Source organism: Dermacentor albipictus, chromosome 5 (genome assembly GCF_038994185.2).
Source record: "Dermacentor albipictus isolate Rhodes 1998 colony chromosome 5, USDA_Dalb.pri_finalv2, whole genome shotgun sequence".
NCBI lineage: Eukaryota > Metazoa > Arthropoda > Arachnida > Ixodida > Ixodidae > Dermacentor > Dermacentor albipictus.
The window spans coordinates 38519802-38532281 of NC_091825.1; the positions used below are offsets into that span (position 1 = coordinate 38519802).

The 12480-nt window shown below is 43.3% G+C and overlaps 1 long non-coding RNA gene across 1 annotated transcript; it reads right to left on the reverse strand.

Moving 5' to 3' along the window:
• Positions 1 to 7121: 7121 nt before the first annotated feature.
• On the reverse strand, positions 7122 to 10920 carry LOC139060420 (uncharacterized). Its single transcript, XR_011514800.1, has 3 exons — positions 10787 to 10920; positions 8150 to 8292; positions 7122 to 7192 (listed from the first exon to the last, which is right to left on the reverse strand). It is a non-coding gene; the product is annotated as an uncharacterized lncRNA (long non-coding RNA).
• Between the last annotated feature and the right edge of the window lie 1560 nt (positions 10921 to 12480).

Sequence of the window (12480 nt, forward strand, 5' to 3'; positions counted from 1 at the left end):
GCAGGAAGCTCAACAGTTAAGGCATTCAAAGAAAAGCCGTGATGAGTAAATCAAGAGCTACAGACACAATAAAAGTAAATTACGAATGACTATTGCTCATTTCATGGTGAAAAGCTGAGGCAACAGATGACATCACATACACTGTCCAACCATTCAGTATTCAAAAACTGCAAATGTTGCAGGTCCAAGTAGTTAATTGTGCTATTGCAGAAAAACTTCGAGCGCTTTCTTGAAATGCTTCTTTGTGTGCGTTGAGTGATGGGTCGGTGAAAGGCAAATTAGCAGTCTTTCAGATGTTTGAAATCAGTTAAATGCGATTTGTTTTGCATTCTTTTGTTTGCTTTAAAGTTAACGATGTTGTTGAACAAGGTATTGCCTGTCCAAACTACTAAAAAAAATCGCACGAGGTCCTTAAAATTACTGTGTCGGGGCCTCGAAAGTTCTTGAAAACCATTGCATATTTTTCTTCAATATTGCTACGAAAAACTGTCATGCAGTAAAAACCTTGGCTGAACAGGGGCTTATACGAAGAGCACAGGAAGACTAGAAATGCAGTAGTAGGCATGCAGGGCCCTGAAAAAAATGTGCCACATCTGCTCGTCTGCCTTATGTTTCTGCATTGACTGTCACATTGTTAATAGAAGTGCACTTACTCTTCTACTCCAATAAACGCAACATTACCAACTCCAGTGTGGGGCAGTCCTTCAGCCAGTGCAGAACTCTTTCTGTACATCCCTGTCAGCTCTGTCATTTTTCCAGCATTGTAGTACAAGATTTGTTAAACTGGTTTTGCAGAATATGAGCAGTACACTCTTAAATTATCTGTTTATTTGTATGCACAAGTTCAGGTCCTCAGTTTGGTTGCATGACAAATTGCCATACCTCAATAGATACAAGAAAAATGTTATTAGAGTTTAATAAAATCCAAACAGTAATAATCACAACAATATAATGACATACATTTCTTTTGGTACGTATACAGCCCATGTCTTTTCACTGTATAAATTCAACTATACATGGCAAGTACTGTGTCCTGACCACTATTATTCACATGTGTAAAACCATCACAGCAATTCTTCAACAAATATCACAGTGATTAGGGACATACACTTTGTAACTGCTTTACATGAGCATAATGTATAGAAATGGTCCCTGTGTATCTACACATGACTTGTGCCACCCGAGTACTATTACTCACAGGTGTAAAACCAACAAAGCAGTTCTTTAAAAATATCACAGCGCTTAGTGACATACATGCTGTAACTCCCTTGTAAAAGCTTAATACAAACACGTGGGCACACAGAAAGCTAGCAGTGGGCCTACATAGAAATACCACTGCCTCAATACTAATTCACAAATGTAAAACCAACCAAGCAGTTCTTTAAAGAATATCACAATGCTTAGTAACATACATTTTGTAACTAGCTTATATAAGCTTTATACAAACATGAGAACATACACAAAGCTATCGGTGCACCTACATAGAAGTGCAGCCATCTGAACACTATTATTTGCAAGTGTAAGCTCAACAGAACAGTTGGTTATAGTGACGCCCATTTTGTAACTGCCTTATACAAGCTTAGGGCAAGCACAATGCAGAAAAAAATAAATTAAAAACTTGCTCTATGAATACACAAACAGATCAACACAAATGGTAAACACCGCTTTGAAGACACGTGACCGTCACAAAGCGCAGTGCTATGCCGGTTGAAACTACCATCCACAAAAGTATTGAGCAATGCTTAAACGACACGCAACAAAGTGCTGAAAGACTGCGTCTCTAACGTACCTATTTTAATTCAAATTTTTGGAATATAGGGCTCTTTTGCACATAAGGCATCTGATCCAACTGACCTGATTTTACACCTGCTAAATGCATACAATGCACTCAGATATAACTGGTAATAAAAATTATAAAAGGCATTTAAAAACTTGATAGTATGATGAAGATGCATGGCTAGAAAAGTTCTGTCCCCTCGTACTTGTTAAAAAGGTGTAAGTACGACACGTTCTTTTTTTCCGCAATTATTGCATTAATGGACACCCGGGAACCTCGAACCCACAAAAAAAGAAGATACTGCTGTGTTAATAGTGTTATGAATAATTTTTTGTGAAAGCTTTTTACAGACAAGTTGCAGTCTCGTTTCTGGAGGTTGAGCTGTATCATGCAAAATAACATGGAAAGTGGTCACATGGGAGCATGACACTATGCCATAATGTTCGTTTCAGTTGGCTCTCTTGCCCTACAAGTCACTGCTCACTGTGACCAGTGATGGAACAACAGTGTCTGTGTGATTTTCATCACACTTCTGTCCTATGCCATCCTTACCAGAGTTGGCGGCACATAGATACCCAAATTTCGGTAGTGTTGCTTTCTCAGGTGGTTGTTTTTGATTTGCTCAACATCAGTTGGCACTTCAGCTGCATCAAACTGCTTTTTTACCTCTTCAACGACAACATAAACAACAATCTTATGACACCTGTGTTGTCCTTCTAGTTGCCTACAAAGACCAGTTAATCTAGCTACAACACCGACAGTCTCTACTATCTTTTAATGGGAAAGAGGTGTGTCCCACCATGTGTTCCACATTGTTGTCGCTATGTGGGCTGGCTGGGGAGGCAACAACTGTAATATGTTTGCGTATCATAAAGTGATGCTTGTACTGTGTTATATCACCTAACTTAGTCTTGCACTTGCTGCACAAGAACACTGGCTCACAGTCGTGGTGAAAAGCTTTTGTATGTTGAGCAAATGAGTTGTATGCACTACAAAAAAGTCACAGTGATAGCACACATGTTGCTCTACCAGGCCTGGTGTGGTCCCTTCTCACACTGCTGCTGATGCTGACACACTGCTGCTTGCCTCGTACACTGTTGCAGCTACAGTAGACATGGCCGTCTCTTTATCTATTGCTGCCGTGCCACCTGTCATGGTAACTTCAGGTGGTGTCGGGCTCACTTCTGCAACAGAGATGTTTGCCCCTTGAGGGCTGTCGTCATCAGGGCCAATAATTTCGTAGGCATTGTCTCCTGCATCGAAGAACCAATAAAAACAGCTTGAATTAATAAACATAGCTCTAAAATGTACGGAAATCAAAACTTAACCACAGGCTTTGCACATCAGTGACCAGGCTTAATGAATAATACTTGCAGGAGGAGTTACACAATTGTGTGTGTACATTACACTTAAGCCTCATAGAAGAGATACTCAAGAGGCACGGGAAACATGTCTCTCGAAACCAAAAATTTTAAAACACTGAGGAGCCAGACTAGATGACTTTTTTATGCATCATCACTAAAGTATGTTTAGATATATCTGAAGGAATAATTGCTCAGGGTGGCTTAAAGGGCCCCTAAACCACTCCTCGACATTTTTTGAACATTTCAAGTAAACACGCGCATCAAAATCAGAATGCCGTCACAATTGATGATGCCAAACGCCACAGTGCGTAGCACTATGGGACCACCACAATACGAAGACAAAGACCCCGTGCGCCTCTCTGGACCTATCCTGCACCCCCCCCCCATTTTGTCCTGACATCACCAGGCTGTCTCTGTTGATGTCACCCGTTTCCGGTGCTGTCGATTGTTCGAACGAAAGTGTACGACTGCCGGCAAGGCCTGCAAGCAAATACACACTCCTTCTTCCTCGTCGCGTTGCTCGCGATTCCATTGTGGGCAGCCAATGGGGGCAAAGAACAGAAACGCCAACAGAATGGACTCCCTATGAGGCTCTTCAACTAGAGTCACCATACAGTTCCATTGTATTGGCGAGGTCATTAGCGCCACCCCTCGCCGGACGACGGGCCTGCGCGGCAGCAACAGAGCTCGTTGGCGATGGCCTCTCCCGTAACATTTGGAGGTGTACTAGGCGAGGAAAAGACGATACTGTCCAGATGGCGTGTACCAGATGAAGGAGTAAAATGAGCGGGGACTACTTTTCGATAATCAAACACGTAGCTCCACTATTACTGCACCGTTTCGAAAAATTATCGTGGCTACGTGTTCGTTGACTTAACATGTACAACTGCAACACCGCAACTAAATTTCAACCTCGGTGGTTTAGGGGCCCATTAAAGAAGACATTCACAGCTTTTTAGTGACTGTAGATTGTGTTAGCTTCCTTCCTCACTTCTGGAAGTTAAACACTTCACTTTGCAAGCCTTGTGGCTCGCAGTGCCTTTGAGGTGCTCTTAGACGCTCGTCAGCTTCAACTGTCGACACTTTCTGCCCTGCACTGTCCTCGTTGCCCTCCTTTTCTAGTACATGCTAAGGAGACGTGCGCAATTGACTTGTGTGAGGATTGCGTGATCTTTACGACCTTCGGAGCACACAAGGTGCATGAAGTGAATGCGTCTGGGCTGTGTCCCTTCGAAGTAGTGAATGCTTAAAAAGTCGTTAGTAACAAAGGTGTCTCTTGTGTACAGTGTTGTTAACGTGGCAAACATCGGAAAACCAACCAAACCATTTTCAGATGTCTCTTACAACCAAGTGTATCTTGTAATGAGATTCTACTGTACTGAATATTTTTCATCTATGGATCATCTGCATGTACATATAGTCACAAAGACATGTTGTGTGGAATGGCGAATCAGGAAAAACAACGTACTCCTACTTTTTGTCCCTAACATAAGCAGCTGATAACAATATGATAAAAAGCAGGTAATGAGGCTAGCATGGAACATAATCCTTCAGCTCTAAACAGTTTCTTGGGCCCACATCATTCCCTCATGACATAAGGAAACAACTTGATTGCAGTAATGGCTGCATGTGATCTGAGTTGATTGAAACAAACAATACGTAAGGTTGCCCTGCATGTAATTTTATCAGTGTGCTTTTTAGATGTCCTGCTGGCGATCCTGGCTGCACGATGTTTCTCATGCTTTTTGGCACGATTCCTTTCTTTTCCACTCCACTCTTTTTCCTGGTTTTGTCCCCTTTCCCTTCCCCCTGGCGTAAAATAGCACACCTGAAGTATCAAATCTGTTGAATTATTGTGTGTATCAAACCTGTTAACATGCGGGCTTCTCTGTCGTCTGTGTAGTATTTTTGCGCTGTACAAGTCAATTCAAAATGAAAGATGGAATCTGCCTGCCTTTAGCCTAATTGTATATATATATATATATATATATATATATATATATATATATATATATATATATATATATATATATATATATATATATCATGTTTTGAAATGTATGTACATTCAGGAGTGCCTGCATGCTCTTCTCCCCTGCTCCAGTGACGAAAAGGAGACCCTTTTTATTTACCATAGTACAACATTCACAGGTTTTCACTGTGCCCATTACATCACTTATCATATGGATCTGTCACAATACAGAGTAGCAGTAGTCCATAATACTAACCCATCCCAACATAACTATAAATTAGCACATACCAACATGCTGTGAAACAGCTGTTGGAAAGCCGCTGGTGCTGGCAATTTCCACAGCACTGCAGTGGTACAGCCGAGTGCCACCTGTATAGTGACAAATGCATATGCATGTTAGTAACTCACTAGTTGCTGATGGTTTAATAAGCTTTACACTACACAATAAAGTAATCTAGACAACTTTGTTGGAACAAATACACATAATTAGGACACCATTTAAAGACTAACACGATTAATTGCCCCCAATCTCTCGCTCACTAAGGGATAATACTACTGAAACATCGATGGAGAGCTCAGACTAACACAGCCCATAAAGGACAAGCTTTCTTTGAGGAAAACAGCTATAACAGCGGTTAGGTTTCTTGATCATTTTATGTGCTAGCTTTGATTTAAATGTCATGCAGTACTATAAAATATGAAGTGCCGCATTTCTAGCAGCAGGAGGCATCGTCAGCCTCATGGTACAACTGATTTTTGCACTGTTTGTGTCAGTGAGCCAACCCATACAAAGAAAACCGAATTCACACATACATATACAGTGCCAAGTGCACTCCTCCTTCTGAAAACGCAGCCGCCATTTCCAATGGTGCTGAAAGGAAAGGTTATATAGAGTGCGAGACTGCATGGAACTACCACTTATGACTGTAAATGTATGATCTGCTGATTGGAGAGGTAGTCACATGCTATTTCTAGTCTCTTTTAGTAGCATTACTAAAGGATGAATTAAAATATATTCATAAGTCACAAATTTCGCGCATCCACAGTTTGGTTAAATACCTTGTGAGAAAAAGACATGTTTACCTGGAATAGCAACCTTTTTTCCCGCTGCAAAATTTTCCTTCGAATTAATGAAATAACTTTACAGCGTCATAATATATTGTGTTTCTCGCAACTACTTGCCGGCAGTGGCGAGTTACAGTGTTTATATCTGACTCATTGGGCGACAAACTGCCAAACACAAATGCTTCACGAACACGAGAACTCGTCCCTCGCAGAGAATAGCAACCATATATGCCTCTGTGAGACATGATCGCACCTTTGTGCTCAAAATGTACATTAGAACGACACCACCATCTCATTAAAAAAAATGGCTGTGGCTTAGGTAAGGTTAAGACCAGGATGCGAAGCATACTAGCCTTTATTTTAGTTGTTGAACCACTGTTTAGCCTGGTGAACTGCTGTTGCTTGGCTATATTTGGTTCGGCTAGACGAAGAAACAACTCATGCATTACTTCTTCGCCTTCAAGAGTGGAACGCGACAGCGTTCCCGTCGACCCGCCAAGGAGTGTAAGACAATGGGCTACAGGGCAGCGACTACGCGCCCCGCATTGGACGCGGTGAGCGTCGAGCAAAGCAGCGTTCGGCGCGGCAACGAAATGTGCGCCTGAGCAAGAGACGCACGCCTTAGAAACAGCGCGTTTCTAAGGCAACACCGCATTCACTAGAGGCGCTTTTGTACCGCTTTGAAGCGTTGTACTCGTGGCTCAGTGGTAGCGTCTCCGTCCCACACTCCGGAGACCCTGGTTCGATTCCCACCCAGCCCGTCTTGCAAGAGTTGAGCCAAAGCCACTTCTCCTCTGTCGTGACGTCACGGTGTCACGTGATTTCATGGTCACCGCCGCGCCTGAGGAGCTGGGTTGAGCCCTCGTAATATGCTTCGCATAAAAAGCCTCAGTACAAGGCAGCAGTCAACTTCATAATGTGAAATTGCAACTGATGTCCACTTACTGGTGGCCTGTGTTCGAGTCACTTCTGGCAGTTGACTGGGTGCTGAGAAATGCACGTTCTGGGTTGTCCCTACAAACATACAGGGTTATGTCAAATGTTGAAAATATATATACACCGGCATTTCATAAGTTGCAAAACAAACGAGTAAACTAATAAACTGTAACGTAAACAGAGTACACATGAGGCTGTCAACAGGTAATGCATTACGCAAAAAACCTAATGCATAGGAATGATTTTATGTATACACACGAAGCTGACACACAATTTAATTCGCTCTAGGTTTTTCCGTGCAGTATATTCAAATCATTATGTCTTGTGGTTAGAGCAAAATTAGTGTAAATGACGCACTAAATTATGTACCCTGGAAAGCTTTTCTTCAATATGCGCCTGTGCGCGCTTCGAACGAGTAGCGTTGTAAAATTTACGTACATGGAATTTAACATAGTTGCTGAACACGGATTTCCTTTGCCCTGTGTCGTGTGCAGTGAGCTACATATATCTGAGCCTCCCCCCCCCTTTTTGTGCTAGCCATACTGCGTGCCATTGCACCTATACGCACGTAAATAAACCTCACGACACAGAAATAAAAAAAGTGCCAATCACCCATGCCTGCATGTTGTAGTGGGCCTAAACTAACCAAGCATGGGCTGTTGCTTTTTGTAGTAAACACAGGCACCATGCTCATTGCAAGTATGTATCATGTCACTAAGCAAATATGCAATTTCATTGTACCACTATTTTTTTATCACATGGATGTATCTGTTGAGAGGCAAGACAAAAAGCAGTCGCTTCTCAGAACTAATCAGCTTTTTTGAAACACATTTCTAACTTTTCAATGACACTTGCTGCTATGTGTTTGTCTCCAGAGAGCATACTTGATTTGACTTTCCAATCGGAGACATTACATAAATATACCATGTTAAGATGACTGCCTGGAGCATGTAAGAATTTTCATCTTGGTGTAACAAACTGTATCTTGATTTTGTTTACATTTGGTCAAATGGTACACCCAATATACCCACATACTAGTTTTCTTGTCCAAATTGCATGCCAATGTGTTTTGATTTTTTGGCATTGGCTCCTCTGCACTGGGTGAAGTCGCGCTGCACTGGCTCTTTCACATCCTCGTGTCCTTGCAGCTGCTTTCTTGCCTTATATAAAGCGGGTGCCTGAAAAATATTGTATGCAAAAGTCAACAAAAGGGCATGGTGCAAAACAACATCAAGACAGTCAAGGCCATGGCAATAAAAGAAAGTCTTAGCTCTTATCTTCTTAGTGAAATGCATGCAAAACATCCAAATGACTGCAACAGTCAACTGCTAAATTAACTTCAATTTTAGATTTAAACAAACAAGAAATAACGGACAGTTCATACTCGTTTGGCACGAATGTTAGAATACTCCTGCTAATGAATAGAATATTGGTCATTCTCAGACATCATAGGTCTGTCACGAGTCTGGTGTATCGCAAACACCACCTGTGAGACATCTTAAGCACGTGCCCAGTGTGCCCCCCGCACCATCCCTGGTTGTGCCACTGCTGAAGCCATAATTTGAGGATTATAGCTGCAAACATGATGCTCAGTAGGGATGAAAATATTGTCCTTCAGTTCAATGAATATATGGATGTGCCTATAAAAAAGGGCAACAAGGCTTGTTATGGCAAGCTTACCCACATTTCAATACTAACAAGAAAGCTCACTGCGGCCTGCATCTAAGCTTAGTAAAAGGCATGAACTTATTTTCATGTATGAGGTGTGCAATGGAGTTCATTTTTGACAGACCTGACTACTGCTGCAGTTTGAAATCTAGCATTTTAGATTCTTGAAGGCATGTAAAAGTTGCAGTTAAACCGCAGTTATTGGTTTATTACACCAACCTGTTGTTCTGTGTACGACAGACTGGTAACATGGAATCAAAGCAACATTTTATCTTGATATTATTTCTCTACTAAAAATATTCAAGCGATAAACACATTTTGACCTGCCATGCAATAGCAAAATACACACATTACGCTTGTAACCCCCAGAGGAAGGCTGATTTAGCTATTCATATGACATAACTCTGACACGCCAACTCATATTAGCAAATGCACAGGCATGTCCAAAACAATAAGCGTATGCAAAGCGCCCTTGCAATTGTAATTCCACACAGCAGCCGTTATATTCAATGCCGATGCATAACTAGCTGCTCGACAATTCACCGAGTTCGTAGACATAAGCATCCTTTCAGTTTCGCACCGTGCACGAAAACCGCAACAGGAGACAAAACCAGACCTACCTATAATCACACCATTTCAATACATGAGCAAAAACAGTTCAGTCTTAGGGATAAACACTGTGAGAGCGATTTAGTGCGCGACGGCGACGAGCGACGGCTTCGAGCGACAAAACGGGCCGTCACTTGAACAGATGGCGCGGTTCTGGAAATCTAGAAATCGTCGCTCGTCGCCCGAAAGTGCTATGAGCGACTAGCCAATAGCGCGAAGCCGGAACTGGATGTACAGTCGCCCAAATCTTTAACTGGTGTGCGGGAGCGGCGACTTTTCCGTGCGTCAGCGTCGTTTGACGGGGCGAGGCTGGAAACAGCCTGAGGCTAAGCGCATGCGGACAAAGCGCGCTCAGCTGGGCCCATCGTCTACTAGGCTGTTTCCAGCCTCGCCGCGTCATACGGCGCTGACGCCCGGAAAAGTCGCCGCTCCCGCACACCAGGTAAAGATTTGGGCGACTGTACATCGCTCAAATACTACCGATTGTCGCGCGAAACGAGCGAATAATTCAATTTTTATACTTGTAAGAATAAGAACCTACGGCAAGACCTCCGCAAATATTTTATGGTACTTTTTATAGTAAAATACATCAACGTAAATTACTAAAGCACGCGTCACGCGTGATTGCAGCCCTCATGCCGGCAACACCGGGGAGGCGTCGCTCAATATCGTCGCTCGCACGGAGTACGATTTGTAGGCGACGAGCGAACGCGACAGCCATCTCCATCGCGTCGCTTGTAGCTGCCGCGCGCAAGATCGCTTATATATGGGGTTTATACTTTTTTCAGCATAAAACATGGATTCCTCATGCGTTTGCAGAAAGTTCAAGATAACGCACCTAACTGACCTCTTGCAGCATGCAGCTGAATGCCTGCGGCAAAGTTTCTAACTAGCACTGGTGCTGCACGTAACTTCAGTGGTCGCAGATTCCCCCTGCACGAAACACCGTCAAGCGCGCGGTTTATTTATAAAAAAGCATGCTGCCAGCAAAATGACGCCTTCTGTTATGTGATTCCTTAGTTCAACAGCGTTCCGTACACAGTAGACTGCCAAACTGAATAAATTCAAATACACAAAACGCACGCTAATCACGCTCCGCATAGGCTCGGAATCACGGGCTGGTGAACGAACCATTTTAAGCGTCCTCTCGACTGGCGTCTTATTGAACATACCATAGTTCTGGCAGCGTTTGCGAACTTTAAAGCTCTTACGGACAACGGCAAAGTGATAAAATCACATGCAGTTATCGCGACGACTGGCTTTTTCGATTGACATCGAGAGACACAGCGCGTATGCCTAGTCCTTTGTCAATCGCGTCGGCTAAGCGCAGCGACGACTTCCTGGCGATAGCATGACATATACGGAGAATGTGCACCTAAGTTAGAATTCACTTACCGTGGAGGATTTGTTGTTATATCCAAGGCATGACGAACGACTGTCGTGTTTTCGTGGCAACGCGAGATGGCTGATACACGATCTCCCTTGGCTGCAGGCCTGCGTCGCTGCTCGCTGTACGGATCACCTTTCTCCGGTGCTGTGTTGTTCCGCGATCTTGAGCGCGCGCGCGCGCGGTGGAGAACTCCGAGTGAAAAAGTAGAGCGCTCGCTACGCGTTCCTTTGAACTGCGGCGGCCTGTTCTCTTAGAAGCAAAACGATGTGTTCTTTGCTCAGCGTGCATGAATGATACATTGCCATGTTCGGGGCCAGCCACCTACAATTGAAGCAGAAGATTACGCTACGTTTTGTTCTCTATTGCCGCAAGAGTAGAACTACTCTCTCTCTCTGAAGGGGAGAGTGAAAAGCACATTTCACTCTCTCCTTGGTGAGAGAGCGAACAATGCATTTCACTCTCCTCGACATTTTGCGAGAGTAAAACGACGCTTTGAAGAGTGAACCGGCCGCTTCACTCCTGCGATACCCTTCCTAGTTTTTAGAGTGTACCTTATGCGTGTTGGTTTTATTACTTATTGCGTAGGATCAAAATTAAGGCAAACGTCAGTAAAATAATTTGCTACGGAGTTACTGTGGAAACTTGGTTACGTCATTGAATGATTGGATAGTAAACATCAGCGAAACGAAGGATGTTAGCATTAGGGTGCGCTCCAACAGGCTGGCCTAATATATTATTATGTTTCTCTGGGAAGTTTGGGTTAGCTGCGGGTGGTCTATGGCATGCATTCAGTACACCTGTTTTTGGCGTAGCGCAACATAATAACTATACTATTTCTAGGTCGGACACGGTATTATCAAGGTGGTGCATTCTTTTACCGGTTGACACGAGACGTCAAATTTGTAACGCTTCGATCCGATGAAAAGAGCTTTGAGTCGAAGGGAAAACGAAACAGATTTGGACTTGGCAATTGCAAGAAAGTGTTTTCATGCGATGCGGACGGCACGGGAAAATTCTTCACCCACGCTCTAGTGGGTTCCTTTGAATGTACGACCACGGAAAATGACTGCGCATTTACTTTGATGAAAACCGAAATTAACTTTTATAGGCAGGATTCGATTTTGAGTGAATTCATGGAGGTGGTGTGTCCGATGAATATCTTTCGGGTCTGTGTTGGCATTTGAGCGCTTCCGACAAAGGTCAATAATTCGTTGTTCCGATTGGCCAAAACTTTCTTTTGTGTTGGTCTCAGGAATGCACTAAAATATAAGGTTGTTCCTGAGCTAGTGACTTTCAGTAACATCCTAGTAGGCTTCAAGCTCGAAAACCAAACTAGCTGTTTGGGCAGGATCTCCCCGTAGGCTATCATATTTGTACTAGTTGATAGAAGACTTTGGTAATGATTTTCCAAGTCGATTAGGCGTTGACTTACGGCTGTTAATGTTTTTTGCCGTCAGTAGCTTGTTTCTAGGATCTTTAGCCTCTGAAATCATCTCTGACTGTCGGGTTGTTAGTTATCACGATTCAACCAGTACGGCTGTGACATAGTGACGCGGGCTTTAACCGTGGGTCCAGCAGCGGCACTAAAAAGTAATTGCTCCTCCTGTTAGAAAACAGAGAATACTGTTTTCAGGCCTGTGTGGCGAAGACGAGTGAGTCATCCTCATTGTTGTGGCGCAGCCACCAAAACCACGGGTAG